Source organism: Muscardinus avellanarius (assembly GCF_963383645.1).
Source record: "Muscardinus avellanarius genome assembly, chromosome: 13".
Lineage (NCBI taxonomy): Eukaryota > Metazoa > Chordata > Mammalia > Rodentia > Gliridae > Muscardinus > Muscardinus avellanarius.
Genome location: NC_137799.1, coordinates 83,802,523 through 83,814,547, shown reverse-complemented (window position 1 = coordinate 83,814,547; position 12,025 = coordinate 83,802,523).

The following is a 12,025-nucleotide window of genomic DNA, read 5'->3' as shown; positions in this document are numbered from 1 at the left end:
AATGAGTCATTCTCGCGAGAGGGAACGCGGTCGCTCCCACACGCTCATGCATACACAGCAGAGTAGGCTTAAACCCCATGGGGAGCTGGGCATGGCACATGCTTCTAATCCTTGTGCTGGGGATGCTGAGACATAGGAACACACAGGTTCGAATCCGGCCTGGGCGATTTAGCGAAGCTTTCAGCAACTCAGTGCTTCCAGGGTTCCAAACAAAATTTCAAATACGTCTGGATGTATAGTCCAGAGGTTGAGCCGACTTGGGGTTCAACCCAGCACCAGCAAAACAGAAACTAAAATGAAATGAACTCAAAGAAAATAATAAACATAAAGCCCCAAATGAATATTAGGCTCTTTTCACAAAACCACAGACGCCTGGCCCTTGAGGTGAAGATAGTAGGACACGCACGGGGACGCTTCTGAGTTGCTTATGGGAGACAGGGACCTTCGCGGCACACTTGACCAGTGGCCAAAAGGTGTCTGCTCTGTGCCGTGAAATGCCCCCACGCTGGAAATGCCCTTTGGACCTCATCCCGTGTGCCTCCCTCCCTCTCCTATGCCCAGTAAGGAGACGCTGCCCAGCTTGGGAGGTCTGTGTTTCCCTGGGACTTCGGGAAAGGAGACCCCCAGCCCTCTCCAGGCTCCCTCAATTTAAAGAACCCAGTTTCTCTGGGAGTCCGCGGTCCATGCATGCGCAGTGGCATTTCGCCCTGCCTCCCCAGGGCATCTGCCAGAAGAGGAAGCAAAACAGAAGTCTGGGGTGAGAGTTGCAAGAGTTCTTCCCTATCCATGGACGTGCCCCTGGTTACCAACGTACGCCAGTGCAACTTTTCCTTTGCCTGTCCACTGAACGCAGCACACAGAGGCTCTGTTCTGCACCACATGGAAGCCTGGATGGGAAGCACCGCGGGGAATGAGTCATTCTCGCGAGAGGGAACGCGGTCGCTCCCACACGCTCATGCATACACAGCAGAGTAGGCTTAAACCCCATGGGGAGCTGGGCATGGCACATGCTTGTAATCCTTGTGCTGGGGATGCTGAGACATAGGAACACACAGGTTCGAATCCGGCCTGGGCGATTTAGCGAAGCTTTCAGCAACTCAGTGCTTCCAGGGTTCCAAACAAAATTTCAAATACGTCTGGATGTATAGTCCAGAGGTTGAGCCGACTTGGGGTTCAACCCAGCACCAGCAAAACAGAAACTAAAATGAAATGAACTCAAAGAAAATAATAAACATAAAGCCCCAAATGAATATTAGGCTCTTTTCACAAAACCACAGACGCCTGGCCCTTGAGGTGAAGATAGTAGGACACGCACGGGGACGCTTCTGAGTTGCTTATGGGAGACAGGGACCTTCGCGGCACACTTGACCAGTGGCCAAAAGGTGTCTGCTCTGTGCCGTGAAATGCCCCCACGCTGGAAATGCCCTTTGGACCTCATCCCGTGTGCCTCCCTCCCTCTCCTATGCCCAGTAAGGAGACGCTGCCCAGCTTGGGAGGTCTGTGTTTCCCTGGGACTTCGGGAAAGGAGACCCCCAGCCCTCTCCAGGCTCCCTCAATTTAAAGAACCCAGTTTCTCTGGGAGTCCGCGGTCCATGCATGCGCAGTGGCATTTCGCCCTGCCTCCCCAGGGCATCTGCCAGAAGAGGAAGCAAAACAGAAGTCTGGGGTGAGAGTTGCAAGAGTTCTTCCCTATCCATGGACGTGCCCCTGGTTACCAACGTACGCCAGTGCAACTTTTCCTTTGCCTGTCCACTGAACGCAGCACACAGAGGCTCTGTTCTGCACCACATGGAAGCCTGGATGGGAAGCACCGCGGGGAATGAGTCATTCTCGCGAGAGGGAACGCGGTCGCTCCCACACGCTCATGCATACACAGCAGAGTAGGCTTAAACCCCATGGGGAGCTGGGCATGGCACATGCTTGTAATCCTTGTGCTGGGGATGCTGAGACATAGGAACACACAGGTTCGAATCCGGCCTGGGCGATTTAGCGAAGCTTTCAGCAACTCAGTGCTTCCAGGGTTCCAAACAAAATTTCAAATACGTCTGGATGTATAGTCCAGAGGTTGAGCCGACTTGGGGTTCAACCCAGCACCAGCAAAACAGAAACTAAAATGAAATGAACTCAAAGAAAATAATAAACATAAAGCCCCAAATGAATATTAGGCTCTTTTCACAAAACCACAGACGCCTGGCCCTTGAGGTGAAGATAGTAGGACACGCACGGGGACGCTTCTGAGTTGCTTATGGGAGACAGGGACCTTCGCGGCACACTTGACCAGTGGCCAAAAGGTGTCTGCTCTGTGCCGTGAAATGCCCCCACGCTGGAAATGCCCTTTGGACCTCATCCCGTGTGCCTCCCTCCCTCTCCTATGCCCAGTAAGGAGACGCTGCCCAGCTTGGGAGGTCTGTGTTTCCCTGGGACTTCGGGAAAGGAGACCCCCAGCCCTCTCCAGGCTCCCTCAATTTAAAGAACCCAGTTTCTCTGGGAGTCCGCGGTCCATGCATGCGCAGTGGCATTTCGCCCTGCCTCCCCAGGGCATCTGCCAGAAGAGGAAGCAAAACAGAAGTCTGGGGTGAGAGTTGCAAGAGTTCTTCCCTATCCATGGACGTGCCCCTGGTTACCAACGTACGCCAGTGCAACTTTTCCTTTGCCTGTCCACTGAACGCAGCACACAGAGGCTCTGTTCTGCACCACATGGAAGCCTGGATGGGAAGCACCGCGGGGAATGAGTCATTCTCGCGAGAGGGAACGCGGTCGCTCCCACACGCTCATGCATACACAGCAGAGTAGGCTTAAACCCCATGGGGAGCTGGGCATGGCACATGCTTGTAATCCTTGTGCTGGGGATGCTGAGACATAGGAACACACAGGTTCGAATCCGGCCTGGGCGATTTAGCGAAGCTTTCAGCAACTCAGTGCTTCCAGGGTTCCAAACAAAATTTCAAATACGTCTGGATGTATAGTCCAGAGGTTGAGCCGACTTGGGGTTCAACCCAGCACCAGCAAAACAGAAACTAAAATGAAATGAACTCAAAGAAAATAATAAACATAAAGCCCCAAATGAATATTAGGCTCTTTTCACAAAACCACAGACGCCTGGCCCTTGAGGTGAAGATAGTAGGACACGCACGGGGACGCTTCTGAGTTGCTTATGGGAGACAGGGACCTTCGCGGCACACTTGACCAGTGGCCAAAAGGTGTCTGCTCTGTGCCGTGAAATGCCCCCACGCTGGAAATGCCCTTTGGACCTCATCCCGTGTGCCTCCCTCCCTCTCCTATGCCCAGTAAGGAGACGCTGCCCAGCTTGGGAGGTCTGTGTTTCCCTGGGACTTCGGGAAAGGAGACCCCCAGCCCTCTCCAGGCTCCCTCAATTTAAAGAACCCAGTTTCTCTGGGAGTCCGCGGTCCATGCATGCGCAGTGGCATTTCGCCCTGCCTCCCCAGGGCATCTGCCAGAAGAGGAAGCAAAACAGAAATCTGGGGTGAGAGTTGCAAGAGTTCTTCCCTATCCATGGACGTGCCCCTGGTTACCAACGTACGCCAGTGCAACTTTTCCTTTGCCTGTCCACTGAACGCAGCACACAGAGGCTCTGTTCTGCACCACATGGAAGCCTGGATGGGAAGCACCGCGGGGAATGAGTCATTCTCGCGAGAGGGAACGCGGTCGCTCCCACACGCTCATGCATACACAGCAGAGTAGGCTTAAACCCCATGGGGAGCTGGGCATGGCACATGCTTGTAATCCTTGTGCTGGGGATGCTGAGACATAGGAACACACAGGTTCGAATCCGGCCTGGGCGATTTAGCGAAGCTTTCAGCAACTCAGTGCTTCCAGGGTTCCAAACAAAATTTCAAATACGTCTGGATGTATAGTCCAGAGGTTGAGCCGACTTGGGGTTCAACCCAGCACCAGCAAAACAGAAACTAAAATGAAATGAACTCAAAGAAAATAATAAACATAAAGCCCCAAGTGGATATTACGCTCTTTACGCAGAACAAAAGACGCCTGGTTCTTGAGGAGAAGGTAGTAGGACACGTGTTTGGCCGCCTCTGTGTTGCTTAAGGGAGACAGGAACCCTCGCTGCACACATGACCAGCGGCCCCATGGTATCTGCTCTGAGCTTTGTCTTGCCTCCTTGCTGGAAATCCTCTTTGGACCTCATCCCGTGTGCCTCCCTCCCTCTCCTATGCCCAGTAAGGAGACGCGCCCAGCTTGGGAGGTCTGTGTTTTTTTGGGACTTCATGCAAGGAGACCCCAGGCCTCTCCAGGCTCCCTCCATTTAAAGAACCCAGTTTCTCTGGGAGTCTGCGGTCCGCGCATGCGCAGTGGCATTACCCTGTCTCCCCAGGGCATCTGACAATAGAGGCAGTGCAACAGAAGTCTAGGGTGAGAGTTGCAAGGGTTCCTCCCTTTCCACGGAGGTGCCCCTGCTTACCGAAGAAGGCCAGTGCAACTTTTCCCTTGCCTGTCTACTGAACGCAGCACACAGGGGCTCTGTTCTGCCCTACATGGAAGCCTGGATGGGAAGCACCGCAGGAACTGAGTCATTCTCATGAGAGGGAACACGGTTTCTCCCACACGCACACGCATACACAGCTGAGCAGACTTAAAGGCCAAGTGGAGCTAGGGGTGGCGCATGCTTGTAATCCCCGTGCCTGGGATGCTGAGACATAGGAACACAGAGGTTCGTATCCAGCCTGGGCGATTTAGTGAAGCTTTCAGACACTTAGTGCTTCCAGGGTTCCAAACAAAATTTCAAATACGTCTGGAAGTATAGTCCAGAGGTAGAGGCGACTCGGGGCTCAACCCAGCACCAGCAAAGCAGAAACTAAAATGAAATGAACTTAAAGAAAATAATAAACATAAAGCCACAAGTGGATATTAGGCTCTTTACGCAGAACCACAGATGGCTTTCCCTTGATTTGAAGGTAGTAGGTTAAGTGCGGCGCCGCCTCTGTGTTGCATAAGGGAGACAGGGACCCTCGCTGCACACTTGACCATCGGCCCTACGGTGTCTACTCTGAAACTTGTAATGCCTCCACGCTGGAAATCCCCTTTGGACCGCATCCTGTGTGCCTCCCTCCCTCTCCTCTGCCCAGTAAGGAGACGCTGCCCAGCTTGGGAGGTCTGTGTTTCCCTGGGACTTCGGGCATGGAGACCTTCAGCCCTCTCCAGGCTCCCTCCATTTAAAGAACCCAGTTTCTCTGGGAGTCCCCGATCCGCGCATGTGCAGTGGCATTTTGACCTGCCTCCCAAGGACATCAGCCAGCGAAGGCAGCGCCACAGAAATCTCTGGTGAGAGTTGCAAGGGTTCCTCCCTTTCCTCGGGGGTGCCCAGGTTACCAAAGGACACCAGTGCACCTTTTCCCCTGCCTGTCTACTGAATGAAGCACACATGGGCTCTGTTCTGCCCTACATGGAAACCTGGATTGGAAGCACCTCGGGAACTGACTCATTCTCATGAGAGGGAATGAGGTTGCTTCTTAACGCTCACACATACACAGCTGAGGAGACTTAAACCGAAATGGAGCTGGGGGTGGCACATGCTTGTAATCCCCGTGCTTGGGATGCTGAGACATAGGAACACACAGGTTCGTATTCAGCCTGGGTGATTTAGTGAAGCTTTCAGCCACTTAGTGCTTCCAGGGTTCCAAACAAAATTTCAAATACGTCTGGAAGTATAGTCCAGAGGTAGAGCCGACTCGGGGCTCAACCCAGCACCAGCAAAGCAGAAACTAAAATGAAATGAACTTAAAGAAAATAATAAACATAAAGCCCCAAGTGGATATTAGGCTCTTTACGCAGAACCACAGACGCCTGGCCCTTGAGGTGAAGGTAGTATGACACGCGCGGGGCCGCCTCTGTGTTGCTTAAGGGAGACAGGCACCCTCACTGCACACTTGACCATCGGTCCACCGGTGTCTGCTCTTTGCCTTTTCATGCCTCCACGGTGGAAATCCCCTTTGGACCTCATCCTGTGTGCCTCCCTCCCTCTCCTATGCCCGGTAAGGTGACGCTACCCAGCTTGGGAGGTCTATGTTTCCCTGGGACTTCGGGCATGGAGACCCCCAGCCCTCTCCAGGCTTTCTCCATTTAAAGAACCCAGATTCTCTGGGAGACTGCGGTCCGCGCATGCCCAGTGGCATTAGCCCCATCTCCTCAGGCATCTTCCAGAGGAGGCAGCGCAACAGAAGTCTGGGGTGAGAGTTGCAAGGGTTCCTCCCTTTCCACGGAGGGACCCCTGGTTAACGAGAAACGCCAGTGCACATTTTCCCTTGCCTGTCGGCTGAACACAACACACAGGTGCTGTGTTCTGCCCTACATGGAAGCCTGGATGGGAAACACCCCGGGGACTGAGTCATTCTCGTGAGAGGGAACGCAGCCGCTCCCACACGCCAACGCATACATGCCTGAGGAGGATTAAACCTAAGTGGAGCTGGGGGTGGCGGATGCTTGTAATCCCCATTCTGGGGATGCTGATACATAGGAACACACAGGTTCGAATCGAGCCTGGTCGATTTAGCGAAGCTTTCATCCACTTAGTTCTTCCAAGGTTCCAAACAAAATTTCAAATACGTCTGGAAGTATAGTCCAGAGGTAGAGACGATTCGGGGCTCAACCCAGCACCAGCAAAACAGAAACTAAAATGAAATGAACTTAAAGAAAATAATAAATATAAAACACCAAGTGGATATTAGGCTCTTTACGCAGAACCACAGACGCCTGGCCCTTTAGGTGGAGGTAGTAGGACACGCGCGAGACCACCTCTGTGTTGCTTAAGGGAGACAGGGACCCTCGCTGCACACTTGACCAGAGGCCTACCGGTGTCTTCTCTGAGCCTTGTCCTACCTCCACGTTGGAAATCCCCTTTGGACCTAATCCCGTGTGCCTCCCTCCCTCTCCTATGCCCAGTAAGGAGACGCTGCCCAGCTTGGGAGGTCTGTGTTTCCCTGGGACTTCGGGCATGGAGACGCCCAGCCTTCTCCAGGCTCCCTCCATTTAAAGAACCCAGTTTCATTGGAAGTCCGCGGTCCGCGCATGCCCAGTGGCATTAGACCTGTCTCCCCAGGGCATCTGCCAGAAGAGGCAGCGCAACAGAAGTCTGGGGTGAGAGTTGCAAGGGTTCCTCCCTTTCCACGGAGGTTCCCCTGGTTACCAAAGGACGCCAGTGCAGCTTTTCCCTTGCCTGTCTACTGAACGCAGCACACAGTGGCTCTGTTCTGCCCTTCATGGAAGCCTGAATGGGAAGCACCACGGGGACTGAGTCATTCTCGTGAGAGGGAATGCGGCAGCTCCCACACGCCCACACAGACACAGCTGAGGAGGCTTAAAACCGAACTGAAGCTGGGGGTGGCTTATGTTTGTAATCCCCGTGCTGGGGATGGTGAGACATAGGAACACATAGGTTTGAATCTACCCTATGGGATTTAGCGAAGCTTTTAGCCCCTTAGTGCTTCCAGGGTTCCAAACAAAATTTCAAATACGTTTGGAAGTATAGTCCAGAGGTAGAGCCGACTCGGAGCTCAACCCAGCAACAGCAAAACAGAAACTAAAATGAAATGAACTTAAAGAAAATAATAAACATAAAATCCCAAGTGGATATTAGGCTCTTTACGCAGAACCACAGACGCCTGGCCCTTGAGAAGAAGGTAGTAGAACACGCACGGGGCCGCCTCTGTGTTGCAAAAGGAGACAGGGATCCTCTCTGCACACTTGACCAGCGGCCCACCGGTGTGTGATCTGAGGCTTGTCCTGCCTCCACACTGGAAATCTCCTTTGGACCTCATCCCATGTTCTTCCCTCCCTCTCCTATGCCCTGTAAGGAGACGCTGCCCACCATGGATGTCTGTGTTTCCCTGGGATTTCGGGCATGGAGACCCCCAGCCCTCACTAGGCTCCCTCCATTTAAAGAACCCAGGTTCTCTAGGAGTCCGCAGTCCGCGCATGCCCAGTTTCATTAGCCCTGTCTCCCCAGGTTTTCTCCCATGGGAGGCAGTGCAACAGAAATCTGGGGTGAGATTTGCAAGGGTTCCTCTCTTTCCACGGCAGTGCCTCCGGTTACCGAGGGACGCCAATGCAGTTTTGCCTTGCCTGACTACTGAACGCAGCACACAGGGGCTCTGTTCTGCCCTACATGGAAGCCTGAATGGGAAGCACTGCGGGGAATGAGTCATTCTCGCGAGAGGGAACGCGGTCGCTCCCACATGCCCACGCATACATGCCTGAGGAGGGTTAAACCCTAAGTGGAGCTGGGGGTGGCGGATTCTTGTAATCCCCGTGCTTGGGATGCTGATACATAGGAACACACAGGTTCGAATCCAGCCTGGGCGATTTAGCGAAGCTTTCTGCCCCTTAGTGCTTCCAGGGTTCCAAAACAAAATTTCAAATACGTCTGGAAGTATAGTCCAAAGGTAGAGCCAACTCGGGGCTCAACCCACCATCAGCAAAATAGAAACTAAAATGAAATAAACTTAAAGAAAATAATAAACATAAAGGCCCAAGTGGATATTAGGCTCTTTATGCAAAACCACAGACGCCTGGCCCTTGAGGTGAAGGTAGTAGGACACGCACGGGTCCGCCTCTGTGTTGCTTAAGGGAGACACGGACCCTCGCTGCACACTTGACCAGCGGCCCAAAGGTGTCTGCTCTGAGCCATGTCCTGCCTGCATGCTGGAAATCCCCTTTGGACCTCATCCCCTTTGCCTCCCTCCCTCTCCTATGCCCAGTAAGGAGACGCTGCCCAGCTTGGGAGGTCTGTGTTTCCCTGGGACTTCGGGAATGGAGACCCCCATCCCTCTCCAGGCTCCCTCCATTTAACGGTCCCAGTTGCTCTGGAATTCCACGGTCTTCTCATGCGCAGTGGCATTTCGCCCTGCCTCCCCAGGGCATCTGCCAGAAGAGGCAGCACAACAGAAGTCTGGGGTGAGAGTTGCAAGAGTTCTTCCCTATCCATGGACGTGCCCCTGGTTATCAACGTACACCAGTGCAACTTTTCCTTTGCCTGTCCACTGAACGCAGCACACAGAGGCTCTGTTCTGCCCTACATGGAAGCCTGGATGGGAAGCACCGCGGGGAATGAGTCATTCTCGCGAGAGGGAACGCGGGCGCTCCCACACGCTCACGCATACACAGCAGAGTAGGTTTAAACCCCATGTGGAGCTGGGCGTGGCACATGCTTGTAATCCCCATGCTGGGGATGCTGAGACATAGGAACACACAGGTTCAAATCCAGCCTGGGCAATTTAGCGAAGCTTTCAGCCACTCAGTGCTTTCAGGGTTCCAAACAAAATTTCAAATACGTCTGGATGTATAGTCCAGAGGTTGAGCCGACTCGGGGTTCAACCCAGCACCAGCAAAACAGAAACTAAAATGAAATGAACTCAATGAAAATAATAAACATAAAGCCCCAAGTGGATATTACGCTCTTTACGCAGAACAAAAGACACCTGGTTCTTGAGGAGAAGGTAGTAGGACACGTGTTTGGCCGCCTCTGTGTTGCTTAAGGGAGACAGGAACCCTCACTGCACACATGACCAGCGGCCCAACGTCATCTGCTCTGAGCTTTGTCTTGCCTCCTTGCTGGAAATCCTCTTTGGACCTCATCCTGTGTGCCTCCCTCCCTCTCCTATGCCCTTTAAGGTGATGCTGCCCAGCTTGGGAGGTCTGTGTTTCCCTGGGACTTCGGGCATGGAGACCCCCAGCCCTCTCCAGGCTTTCTCCATTTAAAGAACCCAGATTCTCTGGGAGACTGTGGCCCGCGCATGCCCAGTGGCATTAGCCCCGTCTCCTCAGGCATCTGCCAGAGGAGGCAGCGCAACAGAAGTCTGGGGTGAGAGTTGCATGGGTTCCTCCCTTTCCACGGAGGGATCCCTGGTTAACGAGAAACGCCAGTGCACATTTTCCCTTGCCTGTCGGCTGAACACAACACACAGGTGCTGTGTTCTGCCCTACATGGAAGCCTGGATGGGAAACACCATGGGACTGAGTCATTCTTGAGAGAGGGAACGCGGCCGCTCCCACACGCCCACGCATACATGCCTGAGGAGGGTTAAACCCTAAGTGGAGCTGGGGGTGGTGGATGCTTGTAATCCCCATGCTGGGGATGCTGATACATAGGAACACACAGGTTCGAATCGAGCCTGGTCGATTTAGCAAAGCTTTCAGCCACTTAGTGCTTCCAAGGTTCCAAACAAAATTTCAAATACATCTGGAAGTATAGTCCAGAGATAGAGCCGAATCGGGCTCAACCCAGCACCAGCAAAACAGAAATTAAAATGAAATAAACTTAAAGAAAATAATAAATATAAAACACCAAGTGGATATTAGGCTCTTTACGCAGAACCACAGACGCCTGGCCCTTTAGGTGAAGGTAGTAGGACACGCGGGAGACCGCCTCTGTGTTGCTTAAGGGAGACAGGGACCCTCGCTGCACACTTGACCAGAGGCCTACTGGTGTCTGGCCTGAGCCTTGTCCAGCCTCCACGTTGGAAATCCCCTTTGGACCTCATCCCCTTTGCCTCCCTCCCTCTCCTATGCCCAGTAAGGAGACGCTGCCCAGCTTGGGAGGTCTGTGTTTCCCTTGTACTTTGGGCATGGAGACCCCCAGCCCTCTCCAGGCTCCCTCCATTTAAAGAACCCATTTTTTCTGGGTGTCCGCTGTGCGCACATGCCCAGTGGCGTGAGACCTGTCTCCCCAGGGCATCTACCAGGGGAGGCAGCGCAACAGAATTCTGGGGTGAGAGTTGCAAGGGTTCCTCCCTTTCCAAGGAGGTGCCCCCGGTTACCAAGGGACACCAGTGCAGCTTTTCCCTTCCCTGTCTACTGAACGCAGCACACAGGGGCTCTGCTCTGCCCTACATGGAAGCCTGAATGGGAAGCACTGCGGGGACTGAGTCATCCTCGCGAGAGGGAACGCGGCAGCTCCCACACGCCCACGCATACACAGCTGAGGAGGCTTAAAACCCAACTGAAGCTGGGGGTTGCGCATGCTTGTAATCTCCGTGCTGGGGATGCTGAGACATAGGAACACACAGGTTCGAATCTAGACTGAGCGATTTAGCGAAACTTTCACCACTTAGTGCTTCCACTGTTCCAATCAAAATTTCAAATACGCCTGGAAGTATAGTCCAGAGGTAGAGCTGACTCGGGGCTCAAACCAGCACCAGCAAAACAGAAAATAAAATGAAATGAACTTAAAGAAAATAATAAACATAAAGCCCCAAGTGGATATTAGGCTCTTTACGCAGAACCACAGATGCCTGGCCCTTGAGAAGAAGGTAGTAGGACACGCGCGGGGCCGCCTCTGTGTTGCTAAAGGAGACAGGGATCCTCTCTGCACACTTGACCAGTGGCCCACCGGTGTCTGCTCTGAGCCTTTTCCTGCCTCCACGCTGGAAATCCCCTTTGGACCTCATCCCGTGTGCCTCCCTCCCTCTACTATGCCCAGTAAGGGGACGCTGCCCAGCTTGGGAGGTCTGTGTTTCCTTGGGACTTCGGGCATGGAGACCCCCATCCCTCTCCAGGCTCCCTCCATTTAACGGTCCCAGTTGCTCTGGAATTCCGCGGTCTTCTCATGCGCAGTGGCATTTCGCCCTGCCTCCCCAGGGCATCTGCCAGGGGAGGCAGCGCAACAGAAGTCTGGGGTAAGAGTTGCAAGTGTTCCTCCCTTTCCACGGACTTGTCCCCAGTTACCGACGGACAGCAGTGCACATTTTCCCTTGCCTGTCAACTGAACGCAGCACACAGGTGCTCTTTTCTGCCCTTCATGGAAGCCTGGATGGGAAGCACCGCGAAGACTGAGTCATTCTCGCGAGAGGGAATGCGGCCGCTCCCACACGCCCACGCATACATGCCTGAGGAGGGTTAAACCCTAAGTGGAGCTGGGGGTGGCAGATGCTTGTAATCCACGTGCTGGGGATGCTGATACATAGGAACACACAGGTTCAAATCTAGCCTGGGCGATTTAGCGAAGCTTTCAGCCACTTAGTTCTTCCAAGGTTCCAAACAAAATTTCAAATACGTC